Source organism: Ostrea edulis, chromosome 5 (assembly GCF_947568905.1).
Source record: "Ostrea edulis chromosome 5, xbOstEdul1.1, whole genome shotgun sequence".
Classification (NCBI taxonomy): Eukaryota; Metazoa; Mollusca; class Bivalvia; order Ostreida; family Ostreidae; genus Ostrea; species Ostrea edulis.
In genome coordinates, this window is record NC_079168.1 from 45,125,394 (window position 1) to 45,152,054 (window position 26,661).

Below are 26,661 nucleotides of genomic sequence, written 5' to 3' on the forward strand. Positions count from 1 at the left end.
CCCGTGATACAAACACAGGATTTTTATATGTCTCCCGTGATACAAACAAACACAGCATTTTTATATGTCTCCCGTGATACAAACACAGGATTTGTATATGTCTCCCGTGATACAAACAAACACAGGATATTTATATGTTCCCCGTGATACAAACACAGGATTTTTATATGTCTCCCGTGATACAAACAAGCTAACATACACAGGATTTTATATGTCTCCCGTGATACAAACACAGGATTTTTATATGTATCCCGTGATACAAACAAACACAGCATTTTTATATGTCTCCCGTGATACAAACACAGCATTTTTATATGTCTCCCGTGAAACAAACAAGCTAAAATACACAGGATTTTATATGTCTTCCGTGATACAAACAAACACAGGATTTTTATATGTCTCCCGTGATACAAACACAGATTTTTATATATCTCCCGTGATACAAACACAGATTTTTTATATTTCTCCCGTGATACAAACAAGCTACTGTAAAATACACAGGTTTTTATATGTCTCTTGTGATACAAACAAACACAGGATTTTTTTTTGTCTCCCGTGATACAAACAAACACAGGATTTTTATATGTCCCCGTGATACAAACCAACACAGGATTATTATATGTATCCCGTGATACAAACAGACACAGGATTTTTATATATTTCCCGTGATACAAACAAGCTAAAACACACAGTAAATATGAGCTTTATGTTTTCCGATACACCTTCGTGAAAATTTGCTAAAATATGTTAAACTAAGAAATTTGCTAACCCAATGACTGTCCCGTGACTTAAGAAAATCAAAAAAGTATTTCACATCAGGCATGTTTATATTTTGTGCTTTATACTTGAATACATCCAGATACACGTGTATGATATTTTCCCACAACATATTTGATTATTTCTTCATTTCTTTCACATTAAAGGGTCTTGAAAATAGGGTATTTTAAACATATCAGAAATATTGTTAGTTTCATCATTCATAGGTATAAATTTCATCTACGTGTTAGTCAATGTTTTGACAATGCATTAAAATGATGTTGTTTTCTCGGGAAGGGTGGTTTCACGGCAAATTCTGTGTGATTTACGAAGAAAGGGTCGGAGGAATATGAGATGCATCCTATTATTAAAAAAGTAAATTTTAGAATGCTGTTAGTTCGTGAGTAAGATTCCGAAACAAGAGAATGAAAATGGAGAAGATATTCCGTGGACCAGCCATCTCAACACGACACTGTCACCTGTTCAGAGAACTCCCATGCAACACACTGTTCAGAGACAGAAACACTCGGGTGAACGGTATATCAGGCAGGGGAAAGTATCACCAAGGTGAAAATTTCTCTCAATTTTGATGACTTTGGTCAAATTTTCTATCTGTAATCTGTTTTACTGAATTTTCGATTTTTGAAACAAATGATATCTACTATAGTTAAATGTATCATTTGATACGAAAGTTTTCAAGTTTTAGTATTGATGAAAGAGGTATATAGATACAACTGTACAATTTTATTTACCTATGCTTTGATAATAGTTACTAATACTGTTTCAATGTATTTCATTTTCCGATGAAAATTTAACTTGACATAAAAATCCTGTATTTGTATCACGGGGGACATATAAAAATCCTGTGTTTGTTTGTATCACGGGAGACATATAATAATCCTGTGTTTGTATCACGGGAGACATATAAAAATCCTGTGTTTGTATCACGGGAGACATATAAAAATCCTGTATTTGTATCACGGGGGACATATAAAAATTCTGTGTTTGTTTGTATCACGAGAGACATATAAAATCCTGTGTATTTTAGCTTGTTTGTTTCACGGGGGTTTTAAACTACATATTCAGCTTCCACACAACTTTGACTCAAATCAGAAACAAATCAGGCATCTCATAAATGTGTGCTTCTTGTCTGTAATATTTAGAACCATTTCATCTAGTTTCAGCGATTATATCCCATGATTTGATCTAATGTTTTGAATATCCCCAGTATGGTTCGAATGCAGATTCAAGAAAACAAATGAGCGCAAAACTACGATGTTCAATTCCATTAATTTCGCTCAAGCCATATTAAATGGTACCTGAGGTAGTCTATGTGGAGTGTTAACCAAATGTAACAAGCATGTGTCCTTAATATAATCATGCTGACTTACTTTGACCGTTTGACAAATATTTTACCTTTGATCTTTCGGTCGGTTGGTAGGGCAGATATTTTATCTTTGATCTATAACCCGGTTGGTAGGAAAATTATTTTATCTTGGATGCAAAAAAGGTTAGAAGTGGCATTTAGTAAGCAATTGTTTCATTTAGGCCTAGGATAAGTGGTTGTTTTTTTTTTTTTTAGTTTTTGTTCTTATGGGGTGGGGTTGTCACGATTAAAAAAAAAATCGAAAAAAAATCAAAAAGCAACAACAACAGCATAAGACCTGTCAAGGATTGTAGAAGTATATAAAGCTAAATTCAAGGTGTTTACGTTTAAAGGGGAAGTCAACCCCAACCCCCCCCCCCCCCAACCCCCAATTTACTTGAAAAATGATAGGATTAATTACATGATACAAATTTGTCATACTATTCTGTTGATACAGCCTAGATAAGCTTCAGTACTTTTGAAAACGTTAAAATTTTAAATTCCCGTCATCTATAGAGGCTGCCATGATGTGGAACCCTTTTGTATTCAAGACCACAAAAATCAATAATTTTGACGTCACACCGTCTATTCCGGTTTCTATGAGATTCTAAGATCATCAAAGGTGGGTATGAGGTAGATTTTACGAATAAATAGGTTGATGCCTTCCTATCAAGCTGTTAATTTCACTATTGCAAAGGAGATGTGAAAATTTATTTTTTTTTCGAAATTCCGGACCTAATCAAGTAATCTGAAAAGAAAAAACTGTAGATCTAACATTTGCGTAATGACAAGTTGAGGTTCGAGACATTTGTATTAAGATACGTGTAACGTCCACCTGGTCTGCTATTCGAATGGACATCTTTTCTCAATTTCTTCTTGAGAAAGAATGGGCTCAAATCTATACAGCTTCAAACTTAAGTATTCGTGACTTGTCATGTTTACAGTGCTGCTGGTGAAATAAACCGGAAACGACGGTGTGACGTCATAAATTGAACTTCAATGGCTGTTCTCTTAGCGGTAGGTAATTTAAAATATATGATAGATTAATAATTGATTTAATAGTTAAGGAAGGATTGTTGTTGTTAAAGACTGTCATTTACGATATCAGTAAGTAATGCTTTATTCATGAAAGCAACAATGTGGTTTGCCTTTCCCTTTAAGGACAGTAGACACACTGATATCTTCTGAACATCATAGTGTGGCTTCTCCATAAAGTATATCCGACATGACATTGTACTTATGCAATAAAAAAAACCCAGATTTGACAAGATTGTCATATTTCTATTACATATGTGTGATGGGTTTACTAAAATAAGAGAGGAGGTTTTGTCGGCGATATAAGAGACAAATTTATTCAATCATTTTAACTAATTGAAAGACATTTGATTGAAAATAAATTTCATTTTTGAAAATACTTGGACATGAACTGCGACGCTTTACGCCAGCATACTTTATGTAGTGTGTTACGCCAGCATACTTTATGTAGTGTGTTACGCCAGCATACTTTATGTAGTGTGTTACGCCAGCATCCTTTATGTAGTGTGTTACGCCAGCATACTTTATGTAGTGTGTTAGCGCTTCATGGAAATAACGCGCTTCATGGAAAGTGCACGGCGTGAAGCGTTACAGTTCATACTCGTATTTTCAAAAATCTGTAAAATTTATTTTTTCTATCAACATTCTACTTTTATTTCTGTCGAAATTCACAGTCATTAGAATACATATACGATATATTTATCAAGACTCGTATTCACATTGTTCACATCTGCATCGCAGTCACGAAGAACTTGGTATCATTACAATTTGTAAAGGTATAGAAGACGAATCATTAATTGGAAATGTAAATACATTTCTATATCTACAATATTCGTCCAGCATGAAAAATGTATTAAAAAGACAAGTTTAACTGCGGTTGTTGTTGCAATTTAAAAGTATGTAAAGGATGGTAAGCTGGGTTGATATCAATTTAATTGGTTTCGTCTATATCATTTCGACACAGGGATTGTATGTATTCAAGAATAGTAGATCTAGGCCAAGTTGTTTTATTTTGAAACATACAAATATTCGGAAAGTTCTTTCAGGTTTTTCTTTTATTTTGCTACTTACTTGGTATTCCGAGCCTTTCCCCTGGCACTATTCTAAAAATAATAATAAGGTAACCTCTCGTGACCTGGCAATTTACAACCGGTAACAGAATGCTACTAATCTTATCAAATCTCCACTGGAATATATCTTTCGCATTTGCATGGTATCACAAACATGAAAAACTGCTCAAAATGATGCTATGAAATATTCAAAACATTTGATATCATATTTCACCAAATAGTCAAAAGACTACTCGGCTTTACAATATGAAATAGCAATAATCTGATACATTATTAAAACCCATTATTCCTCAGAATACGTTATGATGTATGACGATTAATGTAAACATTGCAAGAAACGAACCGCAAAAGTAGCACCGAAGTATATCATTAGTAAATGCATTCAAACAGGAGTCTTTTAAAGTAGGAGTTGTAAGTTTTTTTTCATAAAAAGTTTGATTTAAGCACGTTTATGACCAATGACACGATGACGTGAGTGAATAATTTATTATAGTGACATGTGTTCTACATATAACAAATTCCGTATATAAACAACAAACACAAAAACACCCTGCTCGTCGAACATTTGTAACTTTAAATATTTATTTGTATAAAGCATTACTTTATTTTCTCCTTTTCTTTTTTGTAAGAGTATTGACTGTCTGTAAGATGCGTATAAATGTTCGACAGTTTATCAAGGAAAATTTTGGTAAAATCTAAGTCTGGTGAAACATTGAAGGATTACATCGTAAAATGACAAATTTTCTCTGAACTTTTGTAAAATATGTGCTGAACAAATTGATTTCATCTCCTACATCGTTAAGTGATCCAAAAGAACAAGTCCTGTCTAGTAGGGCCTATGCTCATCAACCAATTTGTTTTAAACCTAGAGACAAACCTATTCAAAAATTCACTTAATCACGCAATAATAATTTTTAAAAATGTGATCCGAATTGACAGTTTCAGATTTGACGACTAACTGAACTGGCCTGCTTTTGAGTCCTATTTCAGAAGAAAACATACTTGTTTGTTTAATCATCATCCATAGAAATCTGCCGGTTCCAATAATGTACAGTGTTCATAATAAATGTATGTCTATATTGTTAAAGCCCACCCCTACCCCCCATTTACTCAGTAAAGTCGGTAGAGGAGTAAATCTATGTACGCCAAGGTAATATCGAAGGACACAATTTTGAACCATTTCAATACAACGAAAATTTTGAAATCCTCAAACTTCACTACAATAATTTTGGACAGGAACGAACATTTTGAAAGAGACTTTCATATGTTGAAATGCCAATGTTTTCGAAAGAATGGATTTTTTTTAGATCATTGCTCCCAGCACCATCCCACCAGCGTTTGAAAGTACTTCAGCATTCTAATGGAAGCTAAGCCTTTAATCGAAAATTACACCAAGATATTTATATTCAGATTTGTATTAAAGAGTTACATCTTGAAGCTTGAAATGGGGTGAAAATAGATTTTTTTTTTTCAAAATCACAGAAATTAGGCATAATTAGAGAGAAACTTCTAAAACAACTTGATTGTGAAATAAAATGATGGGAAGATAATGATTTGGAGTGATTACGTTAAAAAATATTATATGGTAATTCCACAGGCACTTGTTTCTGTAAAACACTTACGACCTCTGTATACTAATAACAACAGTAAGTGTTTTACAGACACAAGTGCCTGTGGGTAATTCGTATACCATTGTAGATTCAGGTATGGTAAACAGTGCCAACAACGAAAAATGATATGATTAATGCAAGAACACAATTAAAATACGAAATAAATCCAGGTGTAATGAACACTTTAAATAATTTTACGCGGGTACTCGTCGTTGGTCATTTTGGTGCTTTTTGTAATTCTTGCATTTAATTCTTGCATCCACGGTGTGGATCCGACACTTATACAAGGTATCAGGTATTGTTGGAAGTCAGTGCTTATAGATAGATAGATAAGATAAATGATTAGATAGGTAGAGAAAGAGAAATCACATTGTAAGTACATGTAGTTTGTCGGACTGATCGGACGTGTTTTAGGAAGTTCGATCTTGTATCCAAAGAACAATCGTGTAGTTTATTGTAGATACCAGCTTTGGTTAGTTACCTTAGAAATTGTGCTGCTAGTATTTATTTGTTTAGTTTCCAGTGACAATGACTTTATTCTCATGAACTAATTTACATCAGTGTAGAGAACATATAAGATACATACATATATACAATACAAATCAGCACATACGCAATTAGTAAACTTCTTAATCAACCTGGAGATTGGACTCTGTCCTTAATATAACTTATACATTTACATAATTTTAACAACAAAATTTTATCCTTTTAGTTCATGAGGTTATTATATTTAAATATATTAGAATTTAAGTGATATATTTCAGGTAAACAGAATTTTCTAATGGATGCAATATCAACATTACTACATTTTAAAAGATAATGATATTCATCTCCAATTTCATCTATGTCGCAAAGTGTACATTTTCTAGGGGAATATCATGCCATCTACCAGTTTCAATTGGTAGTTTGAAATTACAACATCTATATTTACATAATATTTTGCTTTTTATTTGGGAGGTGTATGAGATAACTTTCTAAATTCAGTGTTGTTTTAAAAATTCTGTAGTTGATTGCTTTAGGCGAATTTTTGTACAAATTGATCATACAATATTAACAGTATTTCGTAACCATTTTACACTAGGGAATCTATGAGACAACCACATATAGGATATTCCACGAGGGATATCTTCCCAATTCTCCATACACCATATAATTTGGAGTAGAGTTATTTTAAAAGATGTATTTACAAAATTTCAGGTGTAGTTTTTCTACAATGTCTATGTTTGAAAAAATCCATATCTCACAGCTATATAATAAAATTGGTGAAACAATTTTGTCAAATAAATCTAATTGACAATCGACTGGTAAATTATGGTTTCTACACTTAGAAATTACACTGTACATAGCTTTGTCATATGAATATTTAATCCCCAAACGCCCCTGTTCTTGAAAATAATACACCTAAATACTAAAACTTCTTTACAATTTCAATATCAGAACCGTTATATACAAACTTTAAATCGGTTGGTTGTCTCCCTCTACCAAAAAGCATGACCTTAGTTTTTCCTTCATTAACTTTCAAGTCCCAAAATGAGCAGTATTCACGAAAAATATCTCGTTTATCCTGTAAATCCTCTTTAGATTCAGACAACAATACCATGTCGTCCGCATATAATAGCACAAATATATGCCAATACATGTTGACGTTACTTGGCAATTGTATTTCATTTTATAACTGTCTGAAGAGACATTAAAGCCGAAAGCGCTAACAGTGAATTGTTATTCGAGTTTTGTGTTTCTTGACTTTTATTTCATATACATATATATATATATATATATATATATATATATATATATATATGTCACCTGTATTCATTATACCTCGTCTTTAGCGGTCATTTCAACTTGTCACATGGCCGTTTGTTGTGACGGTATCGTCAGACAGGATCCAGGGGCGGATCCAGGAATTGCGGTTACGTGGGGGGGGGGGGGGGGGGGGGGGGGGGCACTTTAAGAAGCAGGGGATCTGGATTTTACATATTTTATAGGGCTTGAAATATGTCTCCTCATTAGTCATTTGTACTATTTTCTATAATTTTTTATAAGGTGAAATTAATAAAATGACGCAAATTGCAAGGGTTTTTGGAAAAAATAAGTTCTCCCAATAAAGTAATTCAAGAAATCAAAAGATTTTGTCATTATTTACTCCGGAAGGGGAAGAAATTATTGCTTCTTTTAGTACATTTTTCTAAACAAGATACCACGATTTACCTTAAATTTGAACATTTTACGGGGGGCGCGCGCCGGCTGCGCCCCCCCCCCCCTTAAATCCGCCACTGGGATCAACAAGCATTCTGTACGTATTGAACATGTCCCCTATCGACCCAAGTCAACTCTTTTGCCTAATATTCAGCGTGCAGTCCCCTTGAACTCTCAGTGGTATCGCTTTTTTGCATTTTCCTTAATTTTTATATTCAGAATTTGTCAACGGTCATCTGCAAATAAAGATGTCTCTGTCAAATATGACAAGTATGCATTCGTATCCTCAGTCTTGAGTTCTATTGCCGTGTTCGGAACAACCTCACCTCCAGTATTCTGAACAATGAAGCATATAAAGATTGGCATTTTCGTTTCTACCCAGCGTCTTCAACATCCACGTTTCTGTCGACACGTGATCTCAAGGTCTTTTGCGTGTTTGAAAAAATAAATCAAAAATCTATACTCCGATAGTTTGGACGATCGCGCCGGTTTTATTTTTTAAAACCAGGAAATATGATTTAGATCTCTTGTAAATAAATGCGGTGAACCAATCGAACCCGATTAAAATTAGTATACCTTAAATTGTATAGACCTCACACAATAAAGAAATAAAGTGAACTAGACAGAGTGCAAGAATAAATTCAGTCAACCATGTAACTAAGTTTACAGTTTTTGTTAAAATAATACAACTGTAGCGAAAGCGAAACCTAAAGTGTATCTACTAATTCAATAACCACATATTAAATTTAAGATTTCTAAGGCATTATAGGGAATTGTTCGGAAAACTACATTCGGCACAAAGTTTCAAAAATCTTGTTTAAATCACTCAACTGTGACGAAACTTAAACTTGATCTGTAAACGTACAGTAGTAAACAACATAAATTAAAATATGGTGAAAAAAGTCCGGAAAAGTTCATTCAACCATGAAACTAATCTTAAAGGTATATGTGCCGTATCAAACAGTATTTTGTTCAACGTTAAAAACCAGACCAATATTTTGTCGGTATGATAAACTATGAAAAATAATACGATTTGACAATTTCGACGAATTATATACGGATATTAAAGGAATATTGGTCTGCTCAATGTAAGGAGAAAACGATGATTTTCTAATGTATATTTATGAAGAAATTATGTTTATGGTGGATGTGTACAATCGCGCGAGAAAAATATTATTAGAAACACCATGGGAGATTATATCATGTAGTCGTACTGAATGGTGATTTCATGTTAAACATGAAATTTATACACTCCCTCAATTGTACAAAGTGGTTCTCTCTACCTTGTTTCCGTCTGACTGTCTTTTATCGCCGAATGTGTCCCGCCAACAGCCTGCAGGCCGTTCACGCTTTCACGTCACCATGTAATTGTTGACTTTCCAATTCTGCGTGCAACGTCACATGATCATGAATGGGCGTTCACTCTCCGAATTGGAGAATACATAATATTAATAGGAAATTAGCTTGGTTACGTTTTACTCCCGATATCTGATAGGTCAACCGCAACAAAAATGAACTTGATCGGTATCTAATCATTATAGATAACCACAAATCAGTTAAAGCATGATGGAAAAAAGTTTGGAAAACTACATGTATATATATTCGACACAAATTCCTATAAATTTCGTAATAATGGCTCAACCGTGACGAAACTTAAACTTCGTCTGTAAACATACAGCAGTAAACAGCATATTAAATTTGAGCTTCCTAACTCAAAGCATGACGAAAAAAGTCCGGAAAATTAAGTTTGTGACAGACGGACAGACAGACTGAAGGGCGGATGGAGTGCAAACCAGTAGTCAGCTCTGCTGACAGCGGGCTAATAAATGATCACCCATGCCAATCGTAACTACTCGGCTGTGCAAGACCTGGTCGACCGTTTGTGAGGACGTCAACAAGTTTATATACAATAACGTCACTTGCAGGATAGTTTTATGGTTGTAAGTTGTGATTAAAAAGTTTAGATGTTTAGTGAGGTAACTTCTAAGGTGAAACTTTTACATGTAGTATTTCAGAAAAAATACGTTAACTATCTATGAAATGCATGTATTGTTTCTTTGATTAATTGAAAAGTTGAGGAAAGAGAGGGAGAGATATGCATATAATCGATAAAAGTACTATTTGTCCGGAGAGAAACGCAACACGAAAAATTTCTGTAAATACCCATGTGTCAATTGTATACTAGTACCCAATTTTTAAACATATATTTATCTATTACTTTGTGATTTATTCATTTTTCTGTTAAGGATAAATTCAATTCTTAATACAAATATGATTTAGACAACGTAATCTTTTAGATTGAGTGCTTGATTGATTGTTTTGCTGTTTTCCGCCACACTCAACAATTTTTCACGATATTTTTATATGATAAACTATACTTGAATATCTCTCATTTTCATTCTCTATAGAGTTCAAATTCTGTTGATGTTCCTTGCTAAGATATTCTAAGTGCAATTGCCATTTACAATTTCATAAACGAAATACTGGTATTTCATATTAACTTGTTATCCTTTGTTTGAATTATAACATGTTCATCACGGTAATAGTATATTTATATATTTTGATATTTTGGATAGTGATGAAAATAAAAGATCAGCAAAACAGCTGTTGACAAAAACACCCCGGATTGAAAATGAAGAATTTTATCTGATACCAAATGACGACGTTCGGAGATAGTGTGTCATCGCTGTGTTTTAAATGGAAACTTGATGCAAGAAGGAATATCCCTATATTTACAACAACAAAAAAATGGATGGTGCCAAATCACAGAGATTTCCTGTGATAATAAACTGACATTCCCCTATCATAAAGACCCGATTCTGAACCGCGGATTTCATGGGGGAAATGAAATTGTACCGTGGCATCAGAATCCAGTACTGCATTGCATAATGCTGTCTTGCAATATCCAAGCCCTATCCTTTAAAACAACTATATTTACGCCAAGATATCGAATTCAAAACGAGGTGATGTTTTATTGCACCTAAGGGGTAATTTCAACCCCACAAACAGGCGTTATATCAACCCCAACAGCAAAAGATTGGATCATCTCCCAGCATCCACTGGGACAGGCCATTGGAAGGAGTTGTTTGTGGTATTTTAACGACTCGTATTTCAATCCTAATTTTCTTTTAATTCGGAAAGTATTCTTTGTTGAAATAGCCATTTTCGACAGATAAACTCCCCATGAATTATTTACACACAGAAAACAGTGATTCATTAACGGTATTGGTGTTTTGTATATTCACACAAAATCTGACACCTAAATATGAAGGAGAAATGTGTCAATCTATATTAATTCCAAAGTAATTCGTAGATTAACACATATCCTATTGTCAAAACTCACGGATTTGTTTATAATGCAATATTTGCGTTTCCAAGGATAATACCCAAAAAGAGTTGAAAATCAATCACTTTAATGAGTTTCGCCAATTATTGTAATATTTTTTTTTTCATGAACAACGGTTCTGGATCATTTTTCGCAAGACTAAGATCGGTAGTACGGGCATAATATTATTTAGAGTGATTTCAATGTTTAGGTATAGAAAATTAATTGAATTCTAAATTGCTGTTTATATCATTTTAAAAAAAAAAGATTCTGTCAAGTTGGAATTTAAGCATGGCCACGTACGTCAAAGTCTATTTCGTTAAGAATACATTCGCTTTGTGACGAGTTCACACGAAGAGATTGTTGGATATACCTCCTGGAAGACGTGTATTTTCGCGATCAATTGCTGTCTTTTGTTTATAAAATTTCTTGGTACTTTATTTCATACCACAATTGTGAGACGACTTCAGTAGAGTGCAAGGAATAAAAGTTATGTACTTTATTTGTTCTATCGAGATTTTTCTTAACTGGTCATTGTCGCACCTCTTATTATGACGTCATATGTTTATTAGTATTTGGATGTCATAAACTTTTTTTTTTTTTTTTTTTTTTTTTTTTTTTTTTTTTTTAGATTTCCAGGTGAAAAGATGAATATATGCTGAATCAACATAGATCAATTGAATGTAAACATAATGGAGTTGCATGCCATCAAAATTTTAAAGATGGATGTTAATTTTGATATATATGTATATTCAATTTTCTCTAATTCCTACCCTGTTACATTTTTCTTGTATGTCAACATAAAAGTTGTATGTTGACATATTTATGTTGCATTTCAAAATAATTATCTTGCATGTCGACATAATCTACAGGAAAATAACTTGTTTTAGGGGGAAGAAGTATGTCACCGTATTTAATAAGCAACTAAATGTATTGTATAAGTATAAATACATGTACTGTTACTAGAGATTGCAAGGACCAAACGGCAGTCATGCAGTACCATGTGCGGATCCAAAATGTCTTGCAGATAGGTTCCACCCCTGGCATTTTCCCTAGGGATGGGGTGGGGAACAAAATATACAAGGTGTCTAACAGTCAATATTTTATGACTGGTTAAAAAACGGCAGAAATAAGTATTTTCAACTCTGGTAGTCATCGTGTATACCGGTCTTTCATTCAATTGATTGAAATATTCTAAAAGGTATAGTACTAGGTATAGTTGTGAATTCATACGAACTTCTGAAACTTCTCAAGGGAAATTTGATATGCACACACGCACGCACACACACGCGCACACACATTCTTTACAACACATGTAGGTTTCATAATAATTTGCATAATTACTGTCCAAGTATAGACCGTTAAGACCTGATGGATATTAGAAATTATCCAGCTTTAAAAAAGATATAACCCAGAATGCACATTACCTAGGGATGCATGATTTTAGTCTTATGTGTCTGTGTGTTTATCGGTGACTAAGATTATATCCAAATTACATGTTAACCAAGTTTTCAAAAATGATTTTGATAACTGGTAAAACTTGATTGAATTTGGGTAGAGATCTTTGTGTATGAAATGTATTACATACAAAGGGATATCAGGGAGCCGCGGTGAGGGTGTGCGGTCTTTAAACACTTTTGTTCAAAATTGCAGCAGCATCAATCTTGTCAATAAAAAGGTGTATTTATTTTAATTACGTACCTTATGACGTTTTAATAAACTATGAATAAGAAAAACAGCACCAAAAATTGTAGTATGCTTCCAAATCCATCCCCCCTACTACAATGTAAAAACGACATATTGTAGATTGGTTGTGATCTATAAGGAAAAAGAGAAAGAAAAAATAATGAGGAACTTTTTCTGCCAAAGAAGCACAAGGGTATTGCAAGTGCTCGGTAATTTGACTGCCTAGGTAGGTCTTTTTCTCCGAGACAATTAGCTATCTAGTGAGCCTGTGGCATTCTTTTACAAAGGTAAAAACAGCCAGACTCGGGTTCAACTTACTGCAAACACGAGACGCATTTTCCTCAACGGTGTTATTAAGGTAGTAAAGGAAGAAAAAACAAATTATACGGAAATAATGTTCGTCCGAGTGTTTATGCGACTAATTCTCCTGAACAATAAAAGACATCAGCGAGTATCCTACAGCATCTTTAACGTATTGTTCATGGATCCAATTTCTAATTGCGAACCCGATGCCACGTGCACGAGTAATTTTTTCCTTCTCTGGGTAAAATGATGCTACCAAAGTATTATTTACGTAATAAGCAAAAGAAGCTACTTGCTGGCTTGCACATGTCTTTTCATTTTGCCCGAAGATACGAACGCTTCTAGACCAAATATGACATCGAGATTAAACTTACCATTGTCAAAAAGAAATAGTGCTTTACTAGCTATAGATAGCTTATTGTTTAACACACACAGGTAACCAAATTCAAATTTTTTTTAATATCATGTCGTGAAGCGATTTGAAACCAATACTGTATCGTTTGTCAATAAGAATACAACTCTCTCTTTATTGTGCACAGATACACGTACATATCAGCTGACAATATAAAGGGGATGCCTGCAGATTAACACGTATTCAAATTATAACTGTGGTCACTAATTATCATAAAATATCTCTAAATGATTAATTAAAACTGTTTTCAATAGAATTAAAGATATCTTCAATATACAAACAATAAAATATATTCAAATCAATCAATCAATCAAATCAAATCAACTACTAGAGAGATATTTAATTCATCTGGATGAATCTCTAATTTATTTTTTGAACTATAGTCATTTTTAATAAATAAACGAACTAAACTTCCCTAGTTAAATTATTAATCTTCATAAATAAAACATTGAATTCTCCACATGAATTTAAGTAGGGTGCCTTAATTCGAGCGAGCTTTAGTAGAATTCGACAGAATATTTATTCATCGAAAGAATTAAAATTATCTCCATATGAATTTTATTTTAAAAATCTAAAGTAAGGCATTGGCATGTGTTTTCCCAAGCTCCCAGTTTTTCCTAGCTACGCAGTAAACAGGTGTTTGAAGTAAAAGTCGCTGGTTTTTCAGATATATGCCTACATGTAGGTCAGAGCATTTCACCGAAAGCTAGTGACGTGTCTAAGGAGTGAAGGAGTCTCGAATGTGACGTGAATACAATTCCTGTATATAATTTTTCAACATCAATAGTTTGATTTCACTGAATATGACTTGAGACACACCATTTTGAAATTTTACATAACTTGTAATTGATACAGTATGACCACTGGTTCATGATTGTGCAAACATCCATCACATGGTTAACCCCTTGCATGTCAGATACGCATTATGCATCTCTGTTTTCCTTAAATGCATTTTGAATTTAGAATTGTCGTTGATTCTTGAATTGTGTGAAATTATATATGACAAACACTATTTCTGGAGTCGATAACATTTTTATAGGCCTCTCTGTTATTTTTCTCAATTTTGGCATTTGGTGACTTCGGGGGCTGCAAGAGATATCAATACCATAATCCTCCATAATTAACCCGATTACTTGTATTGATCGTTTAATATGTTTTAGGATAAAGTTCAAATGTTAAAATAGATAAATTCAAAGGTTGTGGTTTTTTTTTAAGACAAGCTATCAATAGGTACCTTAAAAGCCCGGGTAGTTCAACGTGTGTTACAAAGCAGGCCCATGAGGTCGAGATGTATTCCCGCGAGCCGTTTTATTTTACAGCAATACATCTCGAAGTCAAGGGATTATTTATCAACAATTACGAAGAGGTAATTATTTTTATTCTGCTACGGTGATGTTAGTAACATGTACAAAGTACAATAATTTATTTGTACGAAACATCATGATGTAGAATCTCTAATATTTGAGGTTACTCAAATATAGTATGTCGTGTGTTAGAAATCTAACACCAGCGTTCGGACCATGGTAGAAAATATAGTACACACCATATTATCATGTACAACATATATACATATTTGCAGAGATATAATTTAAAGGAAATATTTCTAATGAAACAGGAAAGCTTAAATGAAATTTTGTACAATAGAAAAAATATAGTTGTTTTGAATTACATGTGAAAATCATTTGTTACTTTTCCCTACAATAAACCAGATTTTGACAATAAAAGTTCATTTTGTACATTAAAAGAAGTAATGGTAGGCATATTCAATTGTGGTCATATGAGCAACTGACAGAATATATGATGTGTTACGGGTATACTGTCCTCTCTATCTGCCATAAACATGTATGAATATGATAAAGAAAAGAAAAGAAAAAATGAAATGAAATATTGTATTGCATGAATTCAGGGAAGCGAAACAATGCAACTAAAGCCGTATATAAGAGAAAAAGGACAAAGAAGAAAATGAAACTGTAAAGCCGAGATATTTTTTTTTAAAAATCAACAATTAAGCATTCAAAACCCTACAATGCAGAAAAGTTAATGCGATACCAGTTGTAAATGATAGTGATTGATCGGATCATCGTCTGTGACAGACCCAATGATAAAATCTATCTTTAAGCAAGCAGAAAGTATATGAAACAATAATTTCCTGTTTCGATGACAATAGAAATACGATACAGATATTCCTTGTATATTTTACATTTTATGCAAAAAAGTTATCATTATACGGAAATTTCATTTAATCTGGTATTAATCTTTAATGCATTTGATACAATTTAGTTACATTTTCATCGCTGTGTTTTTATATTTATTCAAAATCTGAAATTAAATCGCACCCGTCCCTATTCCACATCTGTAGTTCGTCCTGTTATTTAAGATGATGATTGCAAACTCGTGTATATCGTGTTTTATTTCCGCATTTGAAAGAAATTGGTGTCTCCAGATTTTGTTGTTGCGATTTATAAAACTGTGCCTGAAATTAGTCTCTGTAGACGCACATTAGCACAAAACTTGTCCACCATTCAGAGTGCTCTGTTTTCTTATGTGTATATTTACATTCAATAGATTTTTTTCCTCATCAACTCTGTTGTAGAGTTTCAAGTTCATATGTCAATTATGCATAAAGCAGAAGGCATTATTTTACACAATTTGTAGGCCATGTGTCGAATGGAAACGACAGGTGTCAACTTTCCTTGATCTAAAATATTTATTTGGAATAGATATAGAGACTGCTTGTATCTGTAAATTTCTTAGATAGTTTTCAGTGCATTATCACATGAATCCAAAAGAAACAAACTTCGGACTTTTCCGCCAATTAAAAGTATGTGACCATCTGTGTTTGTTGTTACATTTAGTATTTTAGTCTACGTAACATGATTATCATAAACCTAAAGTTTCAGCCCTCACTTTGTTTAGTTGGTGTTGATATATAAATATAAATAATGAAATGCTTACGCGCGTCGTTACATTTTTCTACAATCCTTCCTTGTGACAGTCATTTCCCAAATCATGACAACAAAACCACACTTCATTGTATAAATCATTATTTCTCAGGGAAAATATCGATTATATCTAAAAGTTGTCAAAATACAGGTTCGTTTATGGATATTGAAGAAAAATTATTTACATGTAATAATGGTTACGCTCGAATTGCACATGCAAAGAATATTTGTTTTGCGTTAGATACATCACAACTTCCGAATGTTAATTTCTATCTTTTCTACGGGAAATAAGCAAATATATCGATATCACTTCCGCATCATCTAAAGATTTCGTCGAAAATATCAATGTCTGACCGAAATGAACACGGGGAATGATTTTCAGACAAGATATATCATCCACGAGTAATTGAGATCTATTTTATTCAATTAGCAAGCTGTCAACACATAAAAAGTTATGAAGTGTTATCAAAAGACAAAGTCCAACCAAACTTTAATCAATCATTTTACATTAATTTCATAGTTGCTGAATCATGATGACATAGTTTATCAATGAACTAGCGTATTTAGGAAGGTGTGAATCAAAGTGCAATTACTATTCAATAAAACAAAACTTAGGTTAAAACATCTATCTTTTTTAACCACCCTTTTTAAAAAAAAAATCTTATATACTAAAATGCACATTCAAAGATATCGGTTTACTGCTTCGTTGAAAATCTAAAACTTACTTGTCAGATAATTAACTTCGAGATGCATTGTAATTCTATTTGCGTATCTGTATCAGGTAACCCCCTCCCTTAAATTGATAAATTACTTCGCTTTACCTCACAGAATTTCTCTAACACCTTGCTTTTGTGTTCAGTAAACAATTTGACACATATTTCATAAATTGTTCCTGCCCTCCCTGATGGTACGTAGATAGGACGGGGGCTCATAGTAATACACTCGCTCAGCTGACATTTTGAAAGACAATTGTCGGGATCAGGTTTCGGTTATATCTGTTAAACCGGTCTCAAAATGAAAAATGTATTTAAAATATGGCAATATATCCAGGATTGGGGAATTGATAAATTGAAATTTTTACAGAAAATATCAATCCCCCGTAGTATCAGGTTTCCTTATCACGGGAGCATCACAGCTTTAGTCGGCCATTTTGTTTTTATTATACCGTGAATTATGGTCGATACTCAAGACAAATTATTTTCTAAATTTGAAATTGTTTTTCCACGATGAAAACTAGAAAGTTTACGAGAGAATTAATGAGACGGGTACACAAGATCGGGATGAATTCTATCACCTCAGATAAGATTTAATGTGATAAGTGAAAGACATCCATCATATATGCAAATTATTATCAAACACGACGGATTTCGGTTCTCCACTACACTACTTAACCAGTGACAATGATACAAAAACATATAGGTGATATTTTCTACGCTATCTACTCTGTGTAACTTAGTATATATATATATATATATATATATATTATATATATATATATATATATATATATCCGACTGCAGAGAAAAATCTAGGCATTTGATTGGACGACAAGCCGGGAATATGACTGTTGAGGCCATGATGAGATACAAAATGGCTTCGATAGATGCTTCGTAAATTAAACATTATTTGACGCTCTGCAGTAGGGAATATTCGTTGTATGGATTTTTGGCAGAGTATATATGAACTCGCATTTCCTGTTAAAGTGTATATTCTCCCTCGCCTAACGGCTCTGGAGAATATAAACTCTGACAGGGGATGGAGTTCATATGTACTCTGCAAAAAATCCATATAAGTAATATAGATCTTCTCTTGGGGCAATCTCTCCTGCTTTATAAAAAAAAAAATCAAATATAGTGTGTATTTTTTTTTACGATACTCTTTTAATTATGTCAAATTTCTGTGTAACGAATCACAGCGTAGCGAGAATTCCATCGTTGTCGAAAACAATTTTTTAACTTGCCTAGATCATGTAGATGGTCGAGCGGTTTTACGCGCTGGTCACATCCTGCTAGGAGAATAGTTTTGCAGGTCGTGAGTAAAACTCCGGGAAGTGGTTATCTATGTATAGTGATTTTCTCTGTGATTTATATAGGTATTCCTGGTCATACCTTACTCTTACAAGTACATGTACATATTGACTGTGTTTAAATTCAAATAATGCGAAATGACAACAAACACTGTTACAAATCGCATTATCACCCCTCAACTGCAATGGCAGTATAAGTCACGGTAAAATAAGGGCTTAGTTACACAAACGGTATTTCTTTCACTATCAGAAAAGCCGTCCCCTCATGACAACAATCAATGAATACCAGTCTTGAATATTTCTTTAATATGTTGAGAGAGCTACTGTTACAGCGAACGCAGCCTATTTATATTTGAGCGAATCCAGATTTTTTTTCCAGGAAAGTGGTTCTTCCCCATTTATATTTAGTGGTCCAGTTGAAACTATGGATTCTACAATTGTAAGTGCATACAAATAGGCAAATGTATTTATCATCTTCCTAGCCCAGAGGTGTTGGGTTTGGACCCTCAATCCACCCACATATGCGTGACTAACATAGCCTATACCAACGGGATTAAGATATATCATATATGATTTTAAAAAAAACATTAAAAAAAACCCGGGAAAATCTGTAGTAGACTGCAGTGTATTGAATATCGCACAATAAGAATCTGGATAATAAAATCTTAAAAAATCATTAATGGCAAGACGGTGATCATCCTGAAAGTTTATCTAGTAATCCCCATGTACAGTAGGAATGACGTATTCTAATTTAGCACGATAATTGAACATCTCAGCATTCCATAATAGCGTAACAGGAAGGGAGAAAATGCAACAGACCAGACCGAGATTCGGACCTCCAGTCAGGTGCTCTACCAACTGAGCTATCTGGCCACCGGCGATCGAACCCAGCTGACTGCTACATTCCCCCCTCCCTCATTTGTCTTCGTCCTTGAAGACATAAGCCAGATTCTTTTCGTCCCTGACAGGACTTTCACCTGCAAACCTAGGGGTGGTCAACGACACCAAACGTCATCCAAATATCCACACAGCCATAGACAGGAGGTACATACTGAACAGCGCAAATATGTGGACCTGAAGTAATTCATATGTCCTAGGCCAGCAATCCACCACGATCTTAAGGATGAAGCAGCCAGGAAAAGGAAAGCGGAGTCAGAATCACACCCCATGTTATTTGACCACCATTCTACAAATCCAAGAGACTGCCGTTATCTGTTGGACTCCAATGGTAAAGTCAAGAAATTTAGATTTGAAAAACTGTATGGACATATTATTCTGAAATTTTCATATCTTGTATTTCAGTTAATTAATCAAAACTATTTTGTGAATATTCTTTTTTTTATAACAAAATTGTTAATTTTGTTTTTATTGGGAAGGGGGTGTAATAGTTTTGATTTTTGTAATTCCAAACCGTGTCTACATTTCCTTATCTAACGTAGTTTTTAATGTTCCCTTTACTGTTCAATTATTCTTCCTGTCCTTAATCCTTTGATTTCTTTCGTGTGTTTGACTATCCCCACATTTATTTTGTTTTGAGAACGCACATGTATTTCGACAGGTAGTGATCGTCCATTTTGACAGTTCTCTCGAACAACATTTCTGATTGGTCAAAAGTCTTAGCTTTAAACGTTTCAGATTTCATGTTTCACTTGTGCGGGGTATTGTAAAGTCGAGTTTGATTGGTTAGAGGGGATATAAAAGCGTGATCGCGGCCCGTTTAAGTTACTGTGCAGCAGGGGCCCTACTGGGCAGTCTGCACTATAAATCTACAACATCGTCGTTTAAAGAGACACTACAGCTCATTTTGCGCAAAAATCATGACATGACAATTTTCCTAGTGCTTTCTCAATTTTTGTTGCATTGTTGAAAGTATGAACTTTGCGAAAATAACATTTATCTAAAGTTAAAAATTATCGTTTTAACGTAAAAATTAATACTTTTTGATGGCCTATACAAAAAATATCGAGTCTCCTCCTTTCAGTCTTCAGACGCATGCGCATAGACAGTAAACAGTGCAGCATGTCGTCCAGTGAGAGAAAGTGTAGTTGATAGATCTAGAATTTTGACAGATTCTGTGAGAAAAGAGGTAAAAATAGAATGAGATAAAACTCATATGTGAAATAGAATTTACCATGGTATCAGTTTGACCGTTGGAAAACAAAGAGTTCGGAGAAACCCATGTAACTCAGTGGCGGATCTAGGATTTCCGAAGGGAGTGTGAAAGTCAAAGGTTAGCCACAGTAATCGGCCATTCTGGTGCAAAATTTGGATTTTCATTCAAAATCTGTGGCGTAAAAAGGGAGGGGGGATCCTGCCCCCCCACCCCCCCCTAAATCTGCCATTGAGATTAGCTGCTAAGACACTACTTTTAAAAGTAAGTGCTATTTTTATCTGAACACGACACGTGTTAGTTGTAAAAACATCGATCAATGGGAACATGGACGGGTTTCTGTTGAAATAATGATTGATATAATTACTTATTTTAAGGAGCAGGGAATACTCTTATACTTGAAAGGTGAGTGTGGACCTCCTTGAAGGGGAATTTAAATAATTTCCTACACAACACCTTTGCTGTCATTCAAAACCACGTGATGTAAATAAGCATTCAAAAGTCCGAGTCAGAATGAAGAAACCTTTGAATTCCGAACGATCTTCAAAGCGCAGTTGAGAGTAAATTGATGCATCCCAATTGTTCAAAATTGTCAGTATCGATATGAATTTTATCATTTTATCAATACATGTTTTAAAAAACACTTTATTAAAATGTGGAAAATGAGCTGTAGTGTCTCTTTAAGTTACTTTGGGTTGTGGTTAAGGACCTCAAGGTCCGACCACTTTTCTTTTCCCTTCTTATATAAATAGGCAGTGTGCGGGCTTTTGCTGCACGATTTTCTCGCCTAAATTCTCTTACTGTCCCGTTTTGGCAATGAATTAATTCTTTCTGTTGTTAAAATCTAACCTTAAATTCTGGCTCAAGGTGAATTAGATCTCTTACCTAAGGAAACTTGATTTACTTTGTTAAATAAGATTTTTCTACATAGGACTTATATAGAATTTATAAGTAGTAGTTTTGTATTGCCACTGGAAAGATAATGTAAGATATTTTGAAGGTATTTTCAAGGTTCTGACTCACTTTGATTGATTGATTGAATATTGTTTAACGTCCCGCTCGAGAATATTTCTCTCATATGGAGACGTCACCACTTTGAAAAGTATGGTGGTCCATTAGTGTACTTTATAGATATATCTTGTTTTTCTTAGATCTGCTCTTTCCCATGATACTCAGATTATTTTTTCCGATCTTTTCACTTGTTATTTTTTTATAATTTCAGTTTTTATTTCTATATTACATTAACTTTTGACCTGTTGATAAATAATTGTAAACTCTTACACTGCTGTTTTCATTCAAGAATTCTGGTCTCATAATATCTTGAACCAATTGTAGTATTCATCCTACTTTGTATATACAGTGTGCTCTGCTTATATTAAATTCATCGACGTATGAATACGCATATTTAGAATTGAATTGAATTACATTCTAAAAACAAATGATAAGTTTGTGATGGCCCTGCAGAGTTTGGTATAGGTAGAGAGCACTGTAGACATGGGGACAGACTGGTTCTGATTACAATAGTAAATACCTATGGTAAATATCTATCTATTCAATTTAATTCTTTTATTTCTTTGGTCCAATTGGACACAATGATAATTGTACACTCTAAAAACAATGTTTAGGTTTGGAACACTTTTTAAACGTGTTTAGGTCTAAACGTGTTTAGGATTGTGCTTATATCCTAAACGCGAAGTGTAATAAACATGTTCTACCCTAAACATGTTCAGACTGAGAACATGTTTAGCTATGCAAAAATACAGTATCTAAACACAAAATAACATGCTAAACACTTGCTAAACACATTCCTAAACGTCTAAACACAATCCTAAACGTCTATGCGTTTAAGTTTTGAACATAATAAGCTTAGTAACATTGTTGACATTAGTTTTACAGTCTTCATGTAGAATATTCCTGTCTTCTGTAAATGAAATTCGAATTGCAGAAAAAATTGCATGTCAGAATTGCCATACTTCAAACTGCTATAGTGTACCAGGTCCCGATAGTGACCATAGTGTACATCATACGCCGTATTGCAAGTATACACTGTCGAGGTCGATATCCAAAATTGATGGAACCATTAGAAGAGCCGTCTATGGGCTTCAACCCTTTCCTGTTGGAAATGAGCAGAGTTTAGGAGTATCCAGAAAATTTTAATCTGGAATTCCATTTCAACTTGAACAGGTCTGGACACATACATATTGAATTTTAAAAAATAGTGTAATTCATTGTCTCTGGTATTAGACGTGCCTTTAGTGTTAATTTAAACCAATGCATCACTCTTACTTTGCATTGGAACAAAATTCATTTAAATCTTGTGAAAGAGAACATCAGTTGCAATTGATGCCCCCCCCCCCTTTTTTTTAATTCAACATGTGACATTGCCTGTTATGCGAAAACTAGCATATCAAAGACAAAAAAATTGTTGAAGTTGTACTTGCCGGATGATATTTAACCATGTATAGTTTACTTCTTTAATGTGCATAAGTGATTTTTAATGGTTTTGTCTTTAACATGTATCGCGGAAATGTCAACCGTGTTGTTTCGGCAATTAGAATATAGAAATAGACTTGCAATGTAATTTGAGAAGAACCGCCTAAACCCGTGTAGTGATTTTGGGGGGGTGGATTTTTAGTATTTCTGGTCGGGCTCGGAGTCCTCTGAGCCTGCACGTGATTTTCTCTCTCTCTTACCCGCGAAATCTAGGCAATCGGACGTGTTTTAGAAAGTGCAGCAGTGTAGTTATTGTATTTGTTAACCCCTTGTAAGTTGTTCTGTGTATTTGTGAATATATCTGTTTATAAGTGTTTTCCGGTGTTCTTTGTGTGTAGGAAATCACTTTACCCGCATTGTTCGATTTGAAACATCATGGATCCCATAGACACAGTTTGTAATGCAAGGGATATTCTTGCTAGATTTTGCAATGTTATTCTCCTATAATAGAAGAGAAAGCTACTATTTGAGACTCTTTAATGCTGTGGATTGAGTTTTAAATAGAAGGTTAGCAAATCATTTTGTAATTGAGACAAAGTCAAAACCTAAATACAAGGAGAACTAAACATGTTCAAAACCTAAACACAAAAGAGGTAAACGTGTTCAAAACCTAAACACAATAAGGGTAAACATGTTCAAAACCTAAACATAAGGGTTAAACATGTTCTACACCTAAACATAAAAAGAATTAAACATGTTCAAAACCAAAACACAATTAGTTAGACGTGCTCCAAACCTAAACACAAAAGAGATTTAAACATGTTCAAAACCTAAACACATTGGGTTGAACATGTTCAAAACCTAAACGTAAAAAGTGTCAAACATGTTTAAAACCTAAACACAGAAAGTGTTAAACATGTTTAGATTTAGAACGCGTTCAAAACTGTACACAAGAAATGTGTTTAACTTTGTGTTTAGGATCTAAACACCATTTTTAGAGTGTAGGTAATTCAGAGAGTGAACGTACAAAGTAAACAGGTAACAAAAATTAAACATCAATGTGACATTTTCTTTTAAATAGTATAGCAGCACTCAAAAATTTTCCCAATTTCAACAAATCGCTGTCATTACTAGTAGTTAATAATTGAATCAATTTAAAAACATTTGGTCTAGAGTAATAATACTTTTTCAATCCCCCCCCCCCCCCTCAAATCATTATACAGTGGACATTTCAATATGAAACGAAATTCGTCCTCAATATCACGGAGATCGCAACATGTACATAATCTATTAAAATTAGATTTGATAACGTTGTAGTATCCACCTAATTCAATATTCAAAAGATGGTTAAACAACCTAAATTTAGTTAATGACCTTCCGTATTTTTATCTATGGGTTTTGTTAAACATGTTTGCAAACAGAAATTATCGATAAGGTGTTGATATAAGTAGCCTTTTGAAGATCTAACAATATTTTCAAACAAATTTTGTTTATATACATCTAGAAGTCTTTGCTTTATAACAGAAAAATATTTTAAGTCTACGTGATTTTTCTGAACATATATAGTTTAAACCAATCTGTTTAAGCCCCTTTCACACATTCCCGGATTGACGGCGTCTCATCCGTGAATGTGTGAAATGTAATGGTAATACTTTGAAATCCATTCACAAACCTAGAATTAATCAAGCTAATCACGATCATATGATGCCAAATGTTTTCATAGACACATGTATATATACATCAATGAATTTCTCTGTCATGGCACGGCTGATGTTCATTGTAATGTACATGTATGCTAAATTCACCCTTCAACTTATGATTTAGACCCGCCACTGCTTCAATTGAATTGGTAGACCGTGGTGCCATGCACATATCGTCTGGTATTCTAGTAAATTCGTTACACACCAGGCCTAATTTTATGTGCGCACTGCATTGTGTAAGGGACCATAAGACTAGGAAGACATTTTGATAATCTACGTAGGTTCGTAATCTGAGACGAAGGAGATGTAACTTTGCGAGATTTCAGCCATTTTTATGAGGGAATTCTAGGATTGTGACCCCCCAAAATTCTAGGTGAATGTGCAGTTTTTAACTTGGACAGTTTTGAGCGCTTTAGTCCTTAGAGCTCACAGTACGTTAGAGCTCATCGTACGAGTCAGCTGCGCTGGCTTGCTATAGGTCTAATATATCATTGTGACCTTGACCTTCAAAATGAAAGGGCACCCACTAAGTGTAGGTCAACTAGACCTATAACACTTTGATAAAAAAAAAAAAAATCAATAAACAATTTTTGTCCAAACCAGCCATCTGTTTGAATGACATTAATTGTTACATTTAATTCTGACAACGAAGTGTGTGTGTGATCTTGACTAATGATACTTTGACCGAGAAATCAAAAGACAATTTTTTCTTCAAACCAGCCAGCCATCTGCACAGCATGTGTGAGACTGACGATGGCCTTGACTTATACCTGTTCACGCAGAAATCAAGATGTATCATTTCCCCCCGCTTTCTCCGTAGTGACTATGATTGAAACTGCAATTTGGTATGGTGCCGTATAATGCCACTTAAGTTGTTATAGTTAATTACTAACTATGACGCTATGACTCCGAAATCGATTTGAATGTACATAGTATATCTCCTCTATCTGTCAGAAGGTAAGAAACCGATGACTTTATTCTGATTACTGACAATGACGTTGACCTGTGACTTTTGACACTGAGGGGATTTTCCATTTCTGGAGAGAGCATGAAATGACGCACGGAACCACACTTTACACAGGTAAAGTCTCAATATACCTGGCGAATTGCCAATACGAAGCTAAAGTGACCAGGGTTAAAATGTAAATATGTTAAAAGAGTATTTATAGAATTTAAATAGTTTCATTGTTATTGATATCTGTATTAATATAGGGAGGTGACCATTCTACATTGATCCATTGCCTTTTTATGGGATCCGAAACTGTGACTGTGAGATGTATGAGAGTTTGACTTCTAGGCGGGCAATTCTACTTTCACTTTAAACGGTAAGTTGAAAAGAGCATGCTGCATCTTTGATGTAAAATATCTCGAAAAGGAATCAAGGACCCTGTTGCAAATTTGGCCTTGTTGGAAAGGTTAGGAATTTTGCTGAAAGTTGATGTCTGTCATTATACTGGGAATTTTTTTTTTTTATGAATTAGGATGGGTTGAAAATGGGTATATTTTCCTCATTTTTGTTGCTTTTTTACTTCCAGGATGGCAGGTGCCTGAGTGTATCTCGACCCATTTCCAGGCTAGCATCAGATGTCATGATGGACCTTTAAAATCTTTCACATGTGTACTTTCAAGAACCATATACATTATTTTTGATAATTGGTTGCCATGGTAATAAAATCTGAAAATTAAAA

General features: G+C 34.0%; 1 long non-coding RNA gene across 8 annotated transcripts; it reads left to right on the forward strand.

Moving 5' to 3' along the window:
- Positions 1-638: 638 nt before the first annotated feature.
- On the forward strand, positions 639-26,661 carry LOC125650968 (uncharacterized). 8 transcript variants are annotated; one of them, XR_008802818.1, is made up of 6 exons: positions 639-1,323; positions 10,613-11,127; positions 11,993-18,123; positions 19,507-19,958; positions 26,186-26,298; positions 26,509-26,661. It is a non-coding gene; the product is annotated as an uncharacterized LOC125650968 (long non-coding RNA). The 8 variants fall into 8 exon arrangements; XR_007361207.2 differs by having other exon boundaries at positions 11,993-15,128; XR_008802819.1 differs by lacking the exon at positions 11,993-18,123 and having other exon boundaries at positions 657-1,323.